Consider the following 6,030-nt stretch of genomic DNA (forward strand, 5'->3'; position numbering starts at 1 on the left):
CTGACAGCGATTATCCTTTACCATTTCGAAGTATTGTGGATAGATTAGTATTTGGCGTGGGGCTCACGGCTCACAGGGGGGAAATTCTATTGTTAAGGAGGCCTATTCAAAATTTTATTAAATTTATTTGGAATTTGAATTTCATCTTTACATTATGTTATGAAATATACTTCCTATCATTTAAGTTTCATAATTGAACAATTTAATTATTTATATAAAAAATATGTATGTTTCATTGTAAAATTTAAAATTTGTAGGGTCATAAGGATTTTAGAACGCTAAGGCGGGGCTTTATGGGATTAGAGCAGTGTTGGCCTAGTGGCTTCAGCGTGCGACTCTCATACCTGAGGTCGTAGGTTTGATCCCCGGCTGTGCACCAATGAAACTTTCTTTCGATGTGCGCATTTCTTAGATCCAAAAAGTCGACGGCGTGTTTCAGGCTCTGGAGGTTGATCTACTTGCCTATTAGATTTAAAAATGATCATATTAAACCCAAGACCTAAAGAGGTTGTACGCCACTATTTTTTTAAGGCGGGGCGGGGCTTGCTACAAAAAAGAAGAAGAGAATAGACATATTTTTGTTATCATCTACAAACGACTACAAAAATTAAGGAGAAAATATCACCCCTTTTTTATTTATTAATTTTTTTGTAATTACTTTTAGTGTCATGACGTATAATTAATTATTTCTAATTGTTAAACTTAATTCCTTAATACTTAGACGTGTTTCAATCCGTTTTAACAGAACACTCAAAGGATTTTATGATCAAAGTCCCCATAAAAGGCACAACAGAGGTGATATAATCAATTTAATGAAATGGGAATCGAAAGGTCCCGTAGGTTTGAATTTACGACGGCCTAAGCTTTAATTGGAATTTTGTATCGCAATAAAAACATGAATTAAATTAAACTAAATAAAAATAGCACCAAACCAACTAAAAAAATTCGGGGACTAACTTATGCAGTTATAATTATTTATTTATTTTTTATTTATGCAGTATTTCTTTTTTCTTTGATATTAATGCAGAAATAAAGTTTCTTCTATGATATTATTTTAATCTACCACTCTACCAGACTCAGACTAAAACACCTATACGGAAAATGGGCAAGAAACTCCATACTTACTCTTTTAAAATAGTTTTTACAATATTATGTATATACATTGATTTGATAATTATATGTAAAGACCATGTACCTAGAATAAAGAAAAACTGCTATACTAAAATAAAATAGGCGCTTTGTGATATAAAAAGCAATGCAACAGATAACTAAATTATTGTGTAGATACATGGTGCTCACATATTTACATATATTGCAACTATAGATGTTACATTATTCTTTATAAAAAGAAATGGCAAAGAATATGTTTGCGAACCGATAATTTCCATACGATCAGGTGAAAATTCTGTCCGCACAAACCTAACCTAACAAACATGTCTTCAGAATAAGAATGTCTTCTGCCTAAGAAGAAAATTTATTCATTTTTCAATTTCTCCAAGATCCATGAAGCTTTGCACCAGAATAAAATACCTATTATATAATGACCTGTTTCACCAAGATTTTAATATAACAATATTATAATTACCAGTGATTATATAATAGCTACATCACAGATGAGAAATACCCTTAGACAAATGTAGGTAAACAGATCCCTTGTAATCACCAGATTACAACCTTCAGTGCCTCAACAAGGTAGGGCGGTGACAAATTCGGGCCACTTATTAGAGACACCTGCTATTTTGTAAGTGGGTACGTAACGATATGGTTTTAGGGATTCGAAATCTTTGTTAGGCATGACCACTACACGAAGTCAACCCCAAATTTGTTGCGCAATAGTCTGTTATGTGAGGGCATAGACAGCACATTGTCTGTGTACACTGGCACTAAGCTAACTGTGGCCGTGCCTGGGATATTTTTTATGTTTACAAAACACAGTTGCTTTTTTTGATAACGTTGGTAATTATCGCTTCAGTAAAATAGATTGCTATACTTCTTGTTATTTTTACTATATATTTTTTTAAAGAACAGGGGGCACACGGGGAGGAGGCTCATGTTAAGTGATACCGCCGCCCATGGACACTCAATGCCAGAGGGCTAGCGAGTGTGTTGTCGGCCTTTTAAATAAATAAATAATAAATAAATCCTTGCTTTGCCATGATAGTGGTACAAAATAAAAAAAAAATAGAACAACAAGAAAAGTCCGCACAATCAGCCAAACAGGCATGCAAATGTAATAATAAGAAGTAAAGTCATTTATGAGTAATTGTTAAACTTATGTTCTAAATTACGAATTGGTACGCTCTTTTCTTGAAGGACCCTAAGTCGAATTGGTTTGGAAATACATCAGTGGGCAGCTGGTTCCACATAGTGGTGGTGCGCGGCAAAAACTGCATTGAAAACGTTGTGGAACGGCAGACGTCGAGGTGATACAGAAATCTGAGCCCCAGACCATTATATAATAAATATAGCTTAAAAATAAAGCCTTCAAAAAGACTTGACGTGATTTGATTTAAAAATTAATGTACAGTATTAATAGCAAAAAATTGTTTTACCGAAAACGAATCCGCCATGTGGACTAAGGAGGTATTACTTAATTTAATTAAAGTACAATTATGTTTACTTACATAATTTTATATTATTTAAGAAGGCTGTTAATACAAGGACTCCTTGTAACTCATCTTGGTAATGGATATCAACAGATTAGAATTTCTTAATTATGGCATATAAAATGTGTAAAAAGAGATAGAGAGAGAAGAGAGCTAGAATGTTATGTATAATTAACCGAAGATCTGGCAGCTACCTCGGACAAAGAATTAGTCTAGCAATTCAAAGGGGGAACGCTGCCAGTATCTTTGGAACCTTGCCTAAAGGGACTCCTTTTAATGATATAATTTAGTTTATGTTAAGTTTAGTTATTTATTTCAATGTATATTATTTTATTGTTATATAAGTGATATTTTAAAGTTGCATTTGAACCTATGTATAATGTTATTTATATGTATGTATGTATTTTTTTCAAAAACAAAATAATTACCAATTTTTTTGACGATGTCATTGTTTTTCCAATTGTTATTTTGTTTCCAAAATTCTAACCGTATAGTTGTCTATTAAGTATATTAAGTTTTTTGTTTATTATTAGTTTTATTATCTTTTGTTTAAAAACTAAGTTTAGAATAAACCTATTGTAGTTTCATTCATCATAATTATGTAAAGATAGGCAACAAGAGCTGGTGCAAGATGTAATGTGTAATGTAAATAAAATGAAACACTAATAAATGTAGTAGGTATGTCGCTCGACAGACCATACCAGCCGTCATTCAGTTAATCCACAACACAACGCGCCATTATTTATCTTTTGTTATGCATTTGTCCAGGATAATTTTATAACGCATCTAATCTATTTTCTTTTGATTATACTTACCAGAACTGATGCTTAATATAGTGAATGTCTGTTAATTAAGCCAGCGCGTACGTATTTGCCTATTCATTTGAGATTCTCAACCATGCTACGTTCACTGTAACTTCAATTTGGAATCCTCTGTTTAGTTTTGTAGTAGTTTTAACTACGTACATACATATTCAATAGAACCTCATAATATCGAAACCAAAAAAAACATACAAAGAAAGAAGAAATCTGGGTGAAATTCTTCCCCGCAAAACAGGCAAGTCGGCAGAACGTAGAATTGATCAATTTTGACCAGGTTAGCTATAAAGAAGCTTTTTGTATATATGTTACCGGAAATGTATGTCATTATATTACATTTCCTCGGAATTGTATGTAATTCCTAAAATCACACGAAAATATGTAAAATAAATTATATTAGACACATTTACTAGGAAATCTATACATTGTCTAAATAGCAATCGGAAATGCAAATATTTGAGATATCAATGGGTAGGTTAGGTTAGGTTCTTTTTATACATTTCCTCATACGATATTGGATTTACATAAAATTCTTAGGAATTGTGCACATTTCCTAGGACATTTATGTATTAAATAGTTTTTGAAACAATATTTTATACATTTCCTAAATAGCTTCGGAATTATATAAGTTTCCTAGGATTTGTATACAATTCCTAGTTTCATACATTTCCGGTAACATATATAATATATAATTGAAATTTTTACTAACTCATTAAATAAATGTACATATAACCAACCCATTTAGAGCACGGGCAACACTGTTTAATGTTTAATTGAGACTCTCATATCTAGGGCTAACTTTCTGAAAAGGGCACATATGATTCGGTGTATAACTTTAGTCAATGAATTACATAGGTTAACGGACCTTTTTTATTGTCCGTTGGGTCAACTGACAAAAGTTCTATTTGTTAGTGCCTATATTTGTTAATTAATTTTTTGTATTTTTGTTTAGTGTTTAATTTTATTTGCCATGCATTCTTGTCGATTTAGTGTCACCTGTTAAGAGAGGATTGTGTTTTTGAAGTGAAAAATTCTTTAGCATCGGTGTGATTAAAAAGCATTATACTCTATAATGCTTCCTATCTCATTTTCTCCCACGTTAAATCTTATGAATGTGTTTGTCTCTTTTTACTGTCGACTGTTTTCATCGACTTTCAAACTTTAATTATTTAATTAAAGATTGATATTAACTTAAAAAATAAAATATAATTAATTATATTATTATTTAATTTAATTATTATTATTATTATGTCTTATTAAAAAAAATACTAATACTAGATTCAGATAGCGAAAAAAAGTATAATTTACATATTATTAATTATAAAAACTTTTTTAATCATTTTAGTTTTCATCAAAATTAATAATTGATATTAAACTTAAAATGTAAAATTAAATTCGTCTCATAATGTTGAAACCAATATTTTTGAAGGTTTCACTTCTACCATGTGTGAATTGCACACATGTTTTAATAAATATATTCCCTCACCAAAAAGCAGACTGAATGATTCAATTGTCGTAAAATGATTTGATAATTTGCACCCTTGTAACTGAAGACATAAATCAATATCTTAAATTAGTCATAAATCGATCACGTTTCCATTAACCCGAAGACAATGTAAATCACAGTACAATATGGCTATAAAGATAACAAGGGCGGTGAAAGGTGGGCCGCATTAATCTTCGCTTGTTCCACCGTTTGTTCTGACAGCGTTCATTAAGGCACAAAAGCGTAGTCTATTCGTGCTATGCTTTTCAAATTGGTTTAAGCCGGGAATTCTAGACCGGTCAGTTTGTGAGTTTGGCGAATTACCGTTTCATGACGGCCAGGCCAAATCATTTATTTATTTATTAGTAATCTTACAGGTACGCAGAGCAGTGTTGGCCTAGTGGCTTCAGCTTGCGACTCTCATACCTGAAGACATAGGTTCGATCCCCGGCTCTGCACCAATGGAATTTCTTTCTATGCATACATTCGCTCGAACGGTGAAGCAAAACATCATGAGGAAGCCGACATGTCGTAGACCCAAAAAGTCGACGTCGTGTGTCAGGCACAGGAGGCTGATCACTTGCCTATTAGATTGAAAAATGGTCATGAAATAGATTCAGAAATCTGTAGCCTGTTGTTGTTGTTGATGACTTATTTTTTTTAACTTAAGAAATTTAACTTATTCCCTTCAAATAAATCTATTAAATACTTGCTTGGAAATAGTATATAAATAGTGGCTTCCTAATGAGCAGAACTCTTCGGAGCAGTGAGGCCTTGAAGCCCGCGAAGTGTCTTGGAAAATTTTAGGAGGTTCTGGAAGGAGGTAGGCTGGCTTAATTAGCCAGGACTATAGCGCACAACGGACCAAATTTGCGTCTAAGTGTGGAAAGTGAGTCCAAATATTATACTATAGTATAATAATACACGTGTTCTAACCCTTAGTTCTTACTTATTCACTTTCACACTAGAACTTTTCTTATAAAAGAACAAAACGCCCAAATCAATTGGCCCCTGATTTTTGTATGAAGTTTCTTGATTATTTTTCTTATAGGCGGTGAGGTCCGGTGTTGTTTCGAACTGATCATGAGATCATCACACGCCGTCGACTTTGGGTCTAAGT

The sequence above is a fragment of the Pieris napi genome, chromosome 14 (genome assembly GCF_905475465.1).
Source record: "Pieris napi chromosome 14, ilPieNapi1.2, whole genome shotgun sequence".
NCBI classification, from domain to species: Eukaryota; Metazoa; Arthropoda; class Insecta; order Lepidoptera; family Pieridae; genus Pieris; species Pieris napi.